This window comes from Amblyomma mixtum, chromosome 1 (genome assembly GCF_055824585.1).
Source record: "Amblyomma mixtum isolate Tamu chromosome 1, ASM5582458v1, whole genome shotgun sequence".
NCBI classification, from domain to species: Eukaryota; Metazoa; Arthropoda; class Arachnida; order Ixodida; family Ixodidae; genus Amblyomma; species Amblyomma mixtum.
The window spans coordinates 18,745,170-18,760,902 of record NC_143012.1 but is presented as its reverse complement, the minus strand read 5'-3'; the positions used below and the strand labels follow the sequence as shown (position 1 = coordinate 18,760,902).

Genomic DNA, 15,733 nt, shown 5'->3' with positions numbered 1-15,733 from the left:
TGGTAGCCAGCTTTCAAATATTGGTAGCCAACTTTCAAACATTGGTAGCCAGCTTTCGAATAATGGTTTCCAGCTTTCGAATAATGGCATTCAGCTTTCGAATAATGGTTTCCAGCTTTCGAATAATGGCAACCAGCTTTCGAACGCTGGCACATGCAATTAACCCACTCGCCAATGACCGCCACTGTGGATGGATGTATATACCATTCTACCTAGCAAATATTCATAATAGAGGGTGCGAAAGAATTCCAGAAAAAAGACCCGTTTATTGCTTTGAGTTACAAGAATCACGCTTTTAGCCCGCACAGGATGGTTTGTGCTACAACCAGCCACCCTGGGGAGTAAAGAAAGGGGGCCCAAGAGCATGGTGGCAGGGGCTGTGGGAAAACAATTTATTTTCAAGTTTGGTGCGTGCCGATCAGGTTGGGCAAAGCATCTGGGCAAGCTGCTGCGGCACGGCTAAGGCATCCATAAAATGCTCAACGGAGCTGTCCTCCAGTGAACTGATCAGTCATATCCGAAGTAATCGTTGCACTCCACTTGCAAGAGGGCTGCTGGACTGCATTCAAACAAATTCCTCGTCCAGCTCTTGCACGATGGCCTCACGAAGCGCCAAGCCTGCAACGATCGAGATGCATGATGTCATGGTAAGTTGAGTTATGGCCATCACAGAACAAAAACAAAAATGATTAAATAACACCGAATTTTGTGAAACACAGTCATCGTGAAGACACTAGCAACATATTTTACAGGATAATTATAAATTTATTCTTAAGAACCAGCACCACATTAGCTGCACAAAGTGGAATTTAATTTACTAAACTTCTCTTATACCAAATGGTTTAATTTAGTCCAATGCGTCGTGTCGCACTCCCAGTAAATATATTCAATGCGAGATAAGCAAATTAATGTGATATTGCAAACAGATTAATGTATTATTTTGTTTTAATATCATAACTCGTATCTCTAAATTGCGAGCTAATTTTTTATTCAAGTAAATATGCACAGGGGTTAGCGTCTCTTCCACATGGACGTCAAAACAACATTTTTGATTAGTTTTTTTTAATAGGGTTAAAAATACGGCTTGCGAGTTTTTGAGAAATACGCTGAACGCAAGGAACTCAGGGCACCTTTGTTTTACCTTAGTCGCTTCGCATGCATGCTATAATTGGATTCGAAACTGCGACTTGCAAACCACACAAAAATACTAGTCTGATGGTCCAGAGTAATGCCCTTTTTCATTGCGAGAGAACTTGGGGAAAAGCTTTAACCAGAAATTGCGGATTTTGTATTGAGTCTGCAAGTGTAGACGGCAAAAAGAAACAGTACGGAAGTATTACACATATTCTTACCAACTGGTCTGCAGTGGAAAATTAATTAAGCGGTTCTGATTTCCGTCGTGCATAAGCGGTAAAGGACATATTCCCGAATGCATCCCATGTCAGGTCATATGAGTCCAAACCCGCTGTTAGCCAAAGTAGTGAATCTTCAGTGAGTTCATCTCACCAAAGACGAAAAATTAAATTCTCACCATTCGGCCACAATTCCACTGCGCACGACGTCAAGCAAGCCATTTCGCAATGAGAGTGGGTACACAAAAGTCGTCCTCGTGCTTTTTGGCTCGCTCTGTTTTCCTGCCGAAAAAATAAAGGCGCATGTAGTCAAAGCAACGTTTACTACAAAAACCACTTTAACTTCCAGACGTATATCAAGATAAAAGAGTTTTAGTGCTTACAAGTAAGATCTTGCAGGCGGTACGAACAGCGTCGGAGCTCTCCTAATATATGAGCGTGGCTTTTCGCGTGCACAGACTATGAACGGTGCTAGCTCGAGTGTGCATGCATTTTCGTCGTGTTGGTTGTGCACGTGGTTGGGCTCCGCCGTGGAGTCAAGAATGTCTTATTGTGATGCGTCGCGCGGTTCCAAGACGAGCAGTGGAGGCGATGGTGGGGGGGGGGGGGGGGGGGGGGGGGGAGGAGTTGGCTGGAGGGGACAGGGTCATTTTCCTTTACACAGGTTTTGTGGTTCCGAGAAAAGTCCTCGAGCTGAAAGGTGGAGACAGGGAGATCGTGGAAGGGTGCACGAACAGCGAAGCGCGTAGCTGCGCGCGAGGGAAAATAGCTTTGAGGAAGTGACAACCAAAAAGAAGAAAAAGCGCTTCGCGGGGTGGGGGGTTAGCCCGCTACCTAAAAAAAGGGCGCCGCCGGGAGAACAGGTGGGGAGATATGGGAAGACTTGAAAGAGAGAGGGAAAGGGGCCAAAACACATGAAAAGGGTTTGGAATTTTTGGAGAACGAGTCACATGGCCACAGGCAGTACGGAAAGCAATACCTACAAGGAACAAGTGGATGGGAAACACGGAAGCGTCAAAGTATTGCTACAAAGCTGCAGCAAAAGCCCGAAAATTTTGAAGTGAAAAACTTGCAGCTTCAAGATGAATTTCGCCAAAACGGCTTCAGACACTCGCGTATTTTGTGGGGCCGTATGATGTGGCTTCTGTTAGTTCAAGATAGCTTAAAATGTTACCACATAATAACAAAAATATAAAGCAAAAAAAATATCCAAGCAGAATGCGCGCTCTTTCATAGTTTCATGTACCGTACATACGCCAAACAAGCTAGGTTAACATGCGTCTAACGCCAGTTGTCAGTCCATTTATTCAGTGGTCGTCGAAGAATCCTCAAATTGTTTGTTGGTGTGGAAGTTTCGCGCAAAAAAAGCAAAAACAAACAAAGGCATGTTGAATTGTGGTTCGCAACTACTTTCGATGGTTTTCATCAATAAAGGTCATGTTCGAAAGAAAAAAAAACTTGCGAGTAAATATGCAAGGACGTGAGCAAGAGCTATATTGCCCCCAATGCAAATTACGCAACAGAAGAATAAAAAGGTCAAAAACAACAATTTCCAACAACACTACGATTTGCAGAAAAGGAAGGAAATAGCAAATCAGAAAACACGGGAAAGGCGCGATCACAGGGCACGAGGTAGGGAAGCGTAGGAATGGCTTAGCACGTGTGCGCGTGCGTTTATGAAGCACCCGCCTAATATTTCACGAGCGCAACGCATAATTCGAAATTACGAGGCGACTGCTTCGTTTCTGGACGTTGCCTAAACTGAGCACAATTTCGGTTTAGCGAATGCACTTGCGCTAATATATTACGTTTGTATCGCGATCTCCATAAAGCAGACACCAGCTGCGCACTGTGGCAGTGAATTCCTAGAGCGAATAAAAAAAAGTGATTTTTTTATTCCAAAAATTTGATCAAATCAAACTTATTTGATTTTTGTTGAAGGCGCCTGTTGACAATTTTTGTTGAAGGCGTCTCGGGTGTAATCAGAACGTTAATTCTGATCAACAGGACTTCGATCGCAATTCTCCTAAACGTATTATTGCTGCTCACTGCGCAACCAGAGTGCAGCTTTTCCAACGGAATCATGGGTAGCTTTGCTCACAAACTGCAAAAGTGTTCGGTTAAAATATAATAATAAACAAAACCAAATCTTTGAACTCGCATGTTTTAACGCGTTCGAAAATTATGAGCTGCCGATATGGTATACTTTATAAATGAAATGAAATTTAAGCGCACACAAGAGGAGGATACACACAGGACAGGCGCTATATGGCGATATTGTACTCGACAATAAAAATAATTTTGAACCCATTTTAATGGATGACACAATGCTTACCAACGTTTCCCAGATACTTTGAACACTGGATAAGCGGTGGCAATCCTAGGCCAATATAGCCAGCTCCCGGAAATGGCATAGCCAACTCTGGCAAAGAGTGGAACAGCACTGGCTAACATGGCCCATGATAGCCAGGATTCGATGATGGCACAGCCAGCAATGGCAAACAGTGGGGCAATCCTGGCTAACCTGGCCCATGATAGCCAGGATCTAATTACGGCTCAGCCAATACTGGTAATGCGACGGACAACCAGGGCCATTGTTGGATGTGCTAAGGAGTGGCACAACCAATATCGGATGCTCACTGGCAACTCTGGGCCTAGTTAGGGCCACGCTTTGCCAGTGGATTTCCAATATTGGCCCGCTGCCGTGTGCTACCTGGGCCCCAGCCTGGTTCGGTATTACGGGATACGGGCAGCACCGGCATTGTTGTGCGTGAGTCCCTTGTACCGGCAGCGGCGCTTACAGGGAAACAGGCTACATTATTCTTGGCCAATGGGACTCGTGTAGAAGTTCCGGAAGCGGGAGTGGTGATTTCTTCTCCATACTTCTCGGGTAAGGCCATCGCGCGCTGCTTGTCTACACCCTTGTACGACATTATAATAGGCAATGTCCCCGGGGCTAAACCTCCATTCTCGGTTGACCCGCCAGTTCTCACTGATCAGGCAGTTTCCCTTGCCATGACGGGTGCGGTCGATGTTCCTTCCCTTATGGTGACAGCAAAGGTTTCAGAGAGTAGTAAAAGCCCCACTCTGAAAACACTCCACTTGTCACTGCCGGAGTTTCGCCTCAAACAGGAAGAAGACCCGACCTTAGAGGTGTGTCGCAGGAAGTTGGGGCAAATATTTCATGGCAAGGGACAGACCGCCCACTCCTTTGATACTGATGACGGTGTTCTCTTCCGGACATACCAAGTGTGTCCCGGCCAGGTCGTTGAGCAAGCGGTGGTACCGAAGGGCTTACGCACGCAAGTTCTTAAGTTGGCACATAAGAGTGCATTATCCGGCCATCATGGAATACGGCAAACAATAGCTAGGGTGCTCAGTGAGTTTTACTGGCCCGGTGTACATGCTGACATTAAGAGTTATGTCAGATCGTGTGACATGTGTCAGCAGACTGTGTCGAAGGCAAGGGAGAACAGAGTGAATAACATCATAAGACGGGAACATGTAAAATCATGGTGGAAATCGAGGTCGGTTTGGAGAAAACGGTTTCACAAAGGAAAACGGAAGTACTAGCCGGAAAAGTTCTCGCGACGGTGAAGTGGTTTGATGTGAACAATGGAATACAGAAGAATGTAGCCCACACCTGTTCTTGTTGGAATTGTTTTTGTTTGTTCATGTTTGTTTTTGAGTGTCGGCTATCTACTTTTTATGCTTTCCGTGTTTCTTCGCCCTCTATGGACGCTTTACGTTGACTTTCCATGTGCTCTCTGTGCTGTGTGTGCGAAGGTCTGTGAACGCTTCGAACATTGACGACCGTCGTATTGTGTATGGTGTGTAGTGTGCGCGCTGTGGTGCGGTGTTCTGTGTTGCGATCGTCGAACGCGTCTGGTGTCGCTCTCCTGAAGTTGAGTTCTTTCCCTTGGAAAAAACTTCCGAAGAGGGGGCCTTCTGTAAGGAGATAGCGCCACCCAGCGGCGTTCGTGAGGAGAAGAAGACAAAGCACGAGGAGCGCGTGCTGAGGGGTACGCCGGGACAGGTCGAACAGGATTACGTGGCAGAGAAGAGAAGAGCGCGGTGGGCGACGGACGTGGACGAGTTCTGCTGGCTCCCCGAGTTCCGGGCTTGGGCCTCAGCCGCAGACGTCCGGGCCACCAGACCTGGACATCCATCGTCGAGACCTCAACCACCAGGCCCAGGCGCCACTCTTCTCCGTCCATCCGTCAGCTGCTCCACACAGGCCGCTTCTGGCGCCTACGTGATTTTTCCGGGATACCAGACCTGGGAACCGTGCCGGGAGCCCACGAACGCTGACGCTGCGGTAGCGTTGCATCGACGTTGGAACGCCAAGAGACTCCTTGACTGCCCGACACCCAGCCAGTCCTCTCCGCTCGTTGCTCGAATAAGACAAGTAGTGTGACTTTCCTCTTTGACTCTTTTTTCTGCATTTTTCGTAAGCACCTTGTTCTGTTTCCCCGTGTGTTTTTCCCGTGTGTTGTTGCGTTGTTTTCTTGTTCCTTTCCTTTTTTCTCGCTCATATTGAAATTGGTTTCCTTTTTGATAAAATCCGCCTCGTTTATTGTTTCTACTTTTGTGTTTATTTAAAATAAGACCTGCAATCTCAAAGTCCTCACAACGCTAAGCACTACAGACTTGTGACTTACATCGGAATACTGCTGCACGGGTATCTGTGCTGATGGCTGGAACTGATCGCGAATGCTTTTCTGCTTAAAAGTTGTGTTCGTATTTTATGCGGCATTGCGTTTTGCAACTACTTTCTTAACTGGCTTATGGGTGTGGTTGATTGGGTTCACTGATTTTACGCTTATTTGATATCTCTCGTCGTATTCTCGTCGTATTCTGGTCAGCTGACAAACTACTGTTCATTCTGCGATGTGCCCAGTCAGCATTTTGTCAATCAATTGGCGCAGTAAAAAAAAATAAAGTTGATGACTTTCACTTTCTTCTACGTACCGTCCAACCGACCTTTGTTTTAGGAACAGAATCGTGGCTCGATCCGACTATCTCAAGCGCTGAAATATTTCGTGACACGTACGAGTGTTTTCGTCGCGACCGTTGTCCACGTGGCGGAGGAGTGTTTATTTTTGTCCATAAAAGTGTCCCATGAGCTCAATTGGAATTCTCTGATAGTGAAACTGAATTGATTGTTTGCAAAGTAAGACTGCCGAACGAGAAAGCAATGGTTCTTGGGTCATTTTATAGGCCTCCTGGTCCTTCTGTAAAGCCGCTAGTTGGCTTATCTAATTTTCTTGAAACTATTAACAATGAATGCCTTGTTTTAGGGGGGCACTTTAACCTTCCGGACATTGACAACCAAGAGACATAGCTCGAGGGAATCTATACTCAACATTTTTGACTTTTTAGATTCCAACAACTTTTGTCAGTATGTGCATGAGCCATCACGAACGGACAGAACTGGTCACGTATACTCGACCTCTTGCTGTGTAACGTGTCTGATGTTGTATGCAATGTAAAAGTGTTGCCTGGTTTGAGCGACCACAATATTATTATAGCAGATTTATTAGTTCACTATCTGAAGGTTGCAAAACCACCTAGGTGAAAGATTTACGTCTACAGCAGGGCCAACTACGAGGCGATTAGCGCTGCTTTTGATTCGTTCTTTCCAGTTTTTGATGAACTCGCGAATAACTTACCTCTTGAAATAGATTGCATGCCGGAAGTTACTTTTTGTGTTAACGGTGTGCGTAAATTATTGAAGGATTTGAATCAGGCTAAGACTTGTGGCCCTGATGACATTCCTGCCCCAATTTTAAGGAATTGTGCGGATACATTATGTCTGTATTTCACCCGGCTGTTCCAGAAGTCCCTTAATGAAACCGACTTGCCTGCTGATTGGAAGGTAGCGCGTGTCGTGCCCATACATAAGAGTGGTATGCGAAACTCCGTTCAGAACTACAGACCCGTTTCCTTAACCAGCATAACCTGTAAAATTATGGAGCATGTAATATATAGTTGCGTTATGGCCCATCTCACCAAACACAATCTCCCATGCACTAGTCAACATGGTTTCAGGCGTGGATTTTCCTGCAGTACGCAGCTGGTAGAGTTATTTATTTATTTATTTGTGACGCTGAGTGTGCCGCGCGGCATAAAACGTGGTGTTAGTGACTAGTAGTTGGCTGGTAGAGTTCGTTCATGATTTAGCATCGGCAATTGATAAGCAACAAGTTGTGGACTGCGTTTTCTTGGATTTCCGTAAAGCATTTGATGTTGTCGCGCACAGTCTTCTTCTCTCCAAATTGAAAGCGTATAACCTGGATTGTAAAGTAATTGAGTGTATTGCAGAATATCTCTCGTTACGAAAACAGGCTGTTGTGCTGAACGGTATTTCTTCACAGTATGCACCAGCTACGTCGGGAGTTTCCCAAGGCTCAGTATTGGGACCACTTTTGTTTTTGATGCACATTAATGACATTTCAGTTGGCATACAGTCTTCATTCAGGATGTTTGCCGATGATTGTGTTGTTTACAGGGTAGTAAATTCCACTTCTGATTCGAAAATCCTGCAAACTTATTTTGATACTGTAGCAGACTGGTGTGTACGTTGGGACATGTCCTTAAATTAAAAAAAAAATTCAGGGGGCACTTTGACTGTCTAAAGTGGGTAGAGGCGGAAGCGTTTTCCGCACCACCTTCGCTGTTTCTGTGGCACTGGTGGCGTCACATATAATTGAGTACTAATTACTAAGTGATGAGAAATCATTAATTAATTGTTAATTACTGATTAATGCCTGAATACTAATTAACTGCTAATTAATGACGCATAAGCTTCGCCTTTAGGAGTGGAATGCGACAGCGCGTTGTAGCGCTGCCAGGGAGTCCACGGAACGCCACCACCCGTTCGGCGCGATGCCTTGCCCTTTGAACGCAACGCTTTTTGAGGAAAGGAAATGGCGCAGTAATTTTCTGTCATCTCGGTGGACACCTGAACCGCACCGTAGAGGAAGGGAGGAGGTGGGAGTGAAATAAGATAAAGAGGAGCCGTAATGAAGAAAATGAAAATTGTATTTGAGGACGTCCCCAGGTTTCCGGCCCATGCGCCTCGGAAAACCGGTCGCGCCATCTGGTCACAGCCGGCGGCGCGGCGGCGCGTAACTGAATGGCGACGAAAAATAAAAAATCAATATCTCGTCACGCATAACAGTTACAAGCGAGCTCTGACGCTGAGGGGTTGAAAGCCTCATAAAGTTTCTTTTAATAAAGTTTCATCACTATGGCTTAAATATTGCGTTTACCCTGCGCGATGAGATATGGTCGCATGAAGCCTATGACGAGGTCGCGAAAAAAGCCCCACTTGTCCTCACTTGATCACCCACCGCTGCCCTGATTTACAGTATATCGGCGAGCTCTAGGAGCTGTAGATAGCGAAATGTCCCATCTTTAATAGCTGTAAAGTATTTTACATTTGAAAAAGCAAATTTTTTCCCTGGCTATTTTTCTATTCATCAAGCATCCTCAGCTCCGGCAAGAAACGTGTGGCGCCCTCTCTCGGTGCGTTTGGCTAGGCGCACGTCTACGCTTTTTTTGCTTGCTTTAGGGAGATCAAGTCATGCCGTTTGAATGCGCGCTTTTATCAAATGTGTCCCCATAGGATGTAGGCACACAAACATGGGCCGCTACAAGAAAGCGCTCGCCATGTATTGGTATTAGGGAGGATTATAAGGAAACTCTGGGGCTTGGCAGGTACATTTACTATTGCAAGCGCATACAGTGGCTATTTGAGTATGAGTGATAGTGGAATTGCGTGCTCATTAACAATACAAAGCCACGATACTTAGGTATTAGCGCATTAATAGCTACATCTTAAAGCTCAATAGCTCTTCGAAAGTTTAGGCGACGTGGTCAAAATGCAGCAGGGATACGTTGAAATCAGTGTACCTCTGTAGTCCCTTCATTGAATATAAAGCCATTTCTGTAGGGGTACAAGCCCCATCAAGCCGAATTCGTTTGGGTTCTTAGTTTACTCCTGTCATCTGTACATATATAGATGCCCATGTTGCAAGTACTGCAGGTTTCAATGCAAGGAACCTTGTGCTCCGTTTTGTGCTTGTTTCACTAACTCATTGTGCGCATTAGGCAATTTGTCCAGTGTAACAATTCGTAGTGTGGTAATTCCCAGCATTTCTTCTAGGTTGTTAAAGTGCCTCCAATTATTCGATCGTTCGCCGTCGCTAAGGGCTTTGCCATTGCCGTAATCGCTGCTAATTTCCTCATTCATGTCAAAAGTGTGTGCAAACTATGAAGCGATAAAGAAGAGTTCATAGAACGGCATGTTGTGAACTATTCTGACAAATTTGCCATTTGCAGTGCAGGAAGCTACGCCGTTTCTCAAAGCTGCAACCCAGAGGCAAATCCAAGTTAAATTTCATGATTATAATTTTCATTTAAGTGAGAAGTAAACGCCAGCCAAATAAGTTCTTGTAGGATAACACGACGTTTCAAAACTGCCTCTGTTCCACTTGCGCAATGCGCCGCTCGCGCTGTCTATTAGCGACAGGACGCTACGTGCACGCGGCCTTGAATATGCAGTGAATTTACGCGTGTTGTAAATGTCTACAGCAGGCACTAGCTCGCGAGCAGCGCGAACTTGATACTTTTTTGTATTTTGTAAATTGTGTACAAAGCTTCCCCGTCTTTTCTGCCGGTCGCTTTCCTCCGTACTTTTCCTCGCTATCCTCCCTCTGTGACTTTATATCCGCGGGCTGAAGCTCTCGTGCTTTCTTTTTGTATTTTTTGTGAGTAAACCATTACTACTATTTCTTGAAAGTGCGACTGCGGGCGCGTTGCGGAGGCTTTTTTAAGCCCACATAAGGTCGACCGCAGGGTCACGGAGCTTAAAACCGTGGATGTAGGAAAGGGAGTGGTTCCCAGAGAACATTCAACATTCTCCTCCATCATGACTCAAGTAGAAGGCTTCTGCGCAGTTTGGTTCTGTTTGCAGCACAATAGTTCCGTCAAAGTCGCCCCTGTGGTGGCATGGCTTTGAAGTACGAGGGGGTACCCAAAAGAAACCGGACTAAATTTTTTGGTCGGCAAATCTTCTGTGGCACCGCGTTTTGGCACTAGCAGCGCATAGAACGAACATTCCAGAGTCAGTAAGCCCAGTGCCGTCGTTGAAGGAGGTCAGACTAGTTTAGGCAGAGTTTTTGAGTGACGACTGTTTTGTGTGAATGTCGTTTTTGCAATGGCTGATTTTCGTGAACAGCGTGCGGCGGTGAAATTCTGGTTTTTGCTCGGAAAAAGTTGAATGGAAACTCTTGAAATATTAAGGAAGACGTACAAGGACGATGCTATGGGGACAACTGAAGTGTTCCTGAATCGAATCCTGAATCAAAGCAACAATCATGCCAATGGAAAACTTCAAATTCACCTCGCCTCCAGAAAGCTCGTCAGGTGAAACCAAACCTCAAAACAATGCTGATTTGTTTTTTCGACGTGAGAGAAGTTGTCTATTGAGAATTTGTTCAGCAGGGTCAGACAGTTAGCCAGGCTTTCTACTTGGATGTTTTGAAAAGATTGGGCAACAGTGTGCGGTGGAAGCGGCCAGATTTGTGGCGGTCGGGAGACTGGTTTTTTTCATCATGGCAATGCCCCTGCTCACACAGCCCTGTCTCTACAACAATTTTGGGCCAAAAATGGCATGACCCCTATTCCTCAACCCTCATACTCTCCCGACCTTGCCCCGTGCTACTTTCTTTGTTTCCTAGAATGAAAAAATAGGTGAATGGAAAGCGTTTCGCTGATGTTGCTGAGGTGAAGAAAAAAACGATGGAGGCACTGTCAAGCATCACAAAAGATGAATTTAAACAATGTTTTGAAAAATGGAATGAAAGATTCGACAAGCGTATCATTGCAGGTGGGGAATACTTTGAAGGATATTGAAGGTCTGTGCTTAAAATGTGAACAATAAGTTCAAACAAAAATAAGTCCGGTTTCTTTTGGGTACCCCCTCGTATACGGCCACTGCGCTTCTGTTCATTTGCTTGACATTTGCTTGACGAGCGTCGAAAAGAGGCATGCATCTCCATGCTGGTGGTGCTGGCTCCCTCCCCCTCGCGAGCCGACAGAAAAAAAATGTCCAGCCGTGAACAAAAGATCGTCAGGGAGCTGCAAGGTTTCCGAGAAAATTGGGGGAACCTGAAAGAGCTTTTAGCCGTGAAGAAGAGTCCCCGAGAGCCCCGCGCTCCTCCGATTGTTGTAAACCGGACCCCGCTTCCGACGCGCGCGCTAGCGCCCGTGTGCAGGCGCCGATATCTGGCACTGCCAGATGCGAGCGTCGTGGACGCGACGTCACACGCGAGCAGCGCGAGCGTCGACGCTCCGATCTGTCCCTGCCAGATATCTGTCGCGCGGCGCGCGCGCGACGCACGCGAGCATGATATTCTTACACCGTGGCACAGAGTGAGCGAGTGTCGATGGCGCTGCGGGTTTTGCAAGTTCCGAGATACAGCATCACAGTGAAATACATCCACGCGTTTTACTGCGGTAGATCGAATCGGGGGGTCAAATTGTGTAAGGTCAGCCCGACTCGACGATTGCGTGTTTACATGATCTAGATTTTAGCGAGTCGAGACCAGTTCAACTGCAGTGACACCAAGCGTCGAGCAGCGCAGCGGTGAGGGCTGTGGCAGCCTCCAAGATTGCGGCACGGCACCGCTGTCTCGTAGGTGCGATGGCGCACGCGTAAAAACAGGATCGCAATTTATGCTCTCCACTCCCGCTAACCCGAATCTTCGTCTCTATCCGGCTTACGTGCTATCTTCCGTTGGGATTGAGCGAACAACCCCCCCCCCCCTCCCCCTTCCTCTGGCAGCGGAGTTGACTGGACTCACTTCCTCGACTCCCGGAACCAACTGTGTGGTGTTTACATGAAACCCGTAACCGGTTTTCAACCCAACTCCTAAACTCAACCCCGTCAAGTAAACGCCGCTCTAGACGCCAAGCACTCGAGCAGGGTTTTTGCGTACCACGCCTTGCATCTTTTCTGTAGGACGACGGGTCTTCGGGACAGGGGAGGAGGCGCCTGATAATGATGTCCGGCTGGTACCCATTTTCCACCGCTTCCTTTCCGAGAATGCTGGCTAAGGTTTTGCTGACGCCTTTTACGTACGGATTGCATACACGTTTTTGCTCCTGGCGTGTACTTAGCCTACGCGTAGAATTGTTTTCGTTCCGTGTTTTTCTATAAGGATGTTTTCTTTTGTTGACGAGTTTTAATGGTGCAAGGGCAGCCTTGCACCAAAGGGCGCCATGGAACAGTGTTTTCTTCTACATAAGGTTAGGTCAAAGACTTTTTTCGAATCAATTCACCTCAGAGAAACCACGACAAAATTTGTATGCATTGGAAACCGATAGGTACTCGGCGCCACTGGGAATCGAACAACCGAACCGCCCGCGAACCATATGCGCAAAGCACTGCTGTCGCTGATTTTAAAATAAATAAGGCAGAATTGGGAATTGCTTTCAACCTAAACTTGCTTGAATTTCGGGCTACTCTTCCGACACAACTCTTTGGCAATATGTTCCTCTCAGAAAGGCTATTACAACGCGACACAAGAATCGCAGAATTAAATGAATGACGAATAGGGAGGGGCGATGGTGTTAAGCGCGGATAAGAATGTGAGCGGGGGCACAGGGAGAAATGTTCGTTATTTTCAAGAGGTACGTGGGCGACTGGTTGCGGGGGTAAGGGAGAGGGGAGAGCAAAGGGCAGTAGGGAAAGGGTGCTGTCTCCTGCTGTACCTTTGCGAGGCGCCGATATCTGTCCGTGCTAGATATCGGCGCCAGCGCACGGGCGCTGGCGCACGCGTCGGAAGCAGGGTCCTGTTGACAACAATCGGAGGACCGCAGGGCTCTTGGGGACTCTTTTCTGCATAGCTTCGTGTTCCCCGAACTTTTGCTTAAGATATTAGATAGCAATTGCCGCGGCCGGCAACACTCTTTTGCTTCACTTTTTATTTTTTAAATAAACCACTACCACCAAGAGCGCCGACGCTGGGCGCGTACGCCCAGGAAGTGTCGTTGGAGTTGGGGCTTAAAATGCGCTGTTTGTTTACTTCCGACGCTGAAGAACGACAAAGCTGGCGTGTCTGCCAAACCGGTCCTGAAATTCTCATGCATGAACGCATCCTTGCGAGCTCACGTAAAAAAAAAAAAAAAAACTCACAGCTGCTAATGTGCCACTCCTGACGAAGGGTCAGTCCTGAAGCGGTCAAACATTTCCCGAAAATCCCATCAGAGTTTTTGGAAAGAATCAGTTGCATTCTTAGACGTCGTGGTTACGCAGGACTGCCACCAGCTTTGTGAAGAGCGCAGTGCAAGGCACAAAGAGTGGTACAAAAACAAATTTTGGTCGATTTGGCGTGGCTACGGCAAACGCGAATTAGGTGTGTTAGCACTGCGGTTTCGATATTCGAATCCACTGATCACGGCTGGAAGTTGATGCAGAAGATACCCAAAGCACAGCGCGAGAGACTGGCAGTTTAAGACACGGGATGTTCGGCTGCGACGATGTAAGAGCGAGTGCTGTGCTGCTGAGGTGTGTCGTATTACGGGTCATGTCGATCTGCTACTGTTTTCCTCATGGTTTGAACATGGTTCATGAACATGGAAAAAAAGGCGATGATGTAGTGGTCTGATGCAGTGGCCAGCAAAACTAATCTAATCGCGCCCTCCGGATTCGAAACCCACTCGTGCCGTAAGGTATTTTCTTTTAGTTAATTTTATTTAAGGTCAAGAAAACTCCAGACATACAGACGGACCTAGGCGAACACTAAGATTGAAAGCCTCACCAGCGGGTAAAAAAAAAATTCGATCGCATCAGGTCGCTGTTGTTCTACTGCCATGTGGAGCGAGACCTTTCTGCGGCCACGTAATTGGTGGAAGCTTCGGAAACCACGTGTCCTCAGCTTGTGTGTCAGGAAACCAGCCATATGGAGCAAGGTGTCCATTTCTCTACAGATCATTTGTAGATGACGAAAGCGACATAGCCGGAGGATCTGGTTGCGTGTTGCGTTCTCGAATATCTTCTTTACACTATCACAAGACAGACGCCTACACTTGCAAAGCATCACGTCCTGTGCCGATCCAACACCTTCTAACCACTGGTAAGGCTCCACCAGTGCTGGTGGAGGCCTATCAGTGGTCTAGCTCTTAGGCCCATATCAGCTGTAGTGTGTGCGTGCGTGCGTGCGTGCGTGTGTGTGTGTGTGTGTGTGTGTGTGTGTGTGTGTGTGTGTGTGTGTGTGTGTGTGTGTGTGTGTGTGTGTGTGCGCGCGCGCGTGCGTGCGTGCGTGCGTGTAAGCGCATTCCTATGTAAGCGCATCAATCTATATCATATATGCGACGGCAAATCTCATGAAAATGTATTCACGTTTCAGTGGAGCTATCTCCGTAATACTTCACGGATGCAGGAAACGGGCGCGCTTCTCCGTTTCGGAAAAATCAAAAGAACATAGTTACTCAGGTTATACGTAGATGTGAAATACCCCAAATTCGCCGCATCTCCTGCTGCATGTATCCAGTCACCATACGAGATCAGCGTACACTGACGGACCCATATGACTGCAGCCTCCTCGAGCAAAAAAAAAAAAAGTGAAAACAAAACCGCAATGGCGCGTTTTCACTAATGCTTATGCGGCCGCTAGTTTTTTCATTAACAGTTTTGCGTGGCGGGGTATAGCATGCGGTAACATCTGTCCTGCTACAGGTAATCAGTCCTTCCTCTGCGTCTTGAGGCAAGCTCGTTGTCCTTTAGCCGATGCGGGCTGGGCAGTATTATATTTTTAACTGCCCACAAGGCACCTATCGCAGGCCCCCCCCCCCCCCCCCCCCCCCCCCCCAATAGCTCAAAATTTATCCCGGGCCACTCTCGAAAAAAATTCCTGCCTACGTGCCTGCTGACCGCACTACTTCATGCGCATTGAGGTGTTCACGCTGTAACTGGGCTTTAAGCTTACGACATGTGTTTCTGATTAGTCGATATAGCAGTGATCTGCAGAAATTATTTCCTCACAGAAAAATCCAAATAACTGATATGGAAATAATTTCGTAAATACACAAAATCATTCGTACTACGTAGAACATGTGCTGAACGCAATTAGGGCCAAACTGGGCGTTTAGACTACCTCAATTTCCCACGACTCAAGGCAATCTGTTTGCGTGATTCTTAAGTTTCTTAGGTTCCATTTTTCGTTTGATTCACTGTTCACCTAACGGCTCTCCAGGCTCTTAATTTTTAGTGATACACTTTCTCTCGGAATGTGTATGCGCAATTACCTTGTTCTTCATACCTTAGAGGAGTTGTCGATGGTGTTAATGAGAGCAACTGCCGGGCTTTTAGG

The 15,733-nt window shown here is 46.8% G+C and overlaps 1 long non-coding RNA gene across 1 annotated transcript; it reads right to left on the bottom strand.

The window, feature by feature from the left end:
* Positions 1–376: 376 nt before the first annotated feature.
* On the bottom strand, positions 377–1,592 carry LOC149365644 (uncharacterized). Its single transcript, XR_016292718.1, has 2 exons — positions 1,532–1,592; positions 377–618 (listed from the first exon to the last, which is right to left on the bottom strand). It is a non-coding gene; the product is annotated as an uncharacterized LOC149365644 (long non-coding RNA).
* Positions 1,593–15,733: the final 14,141 nt, after the last annotated feature.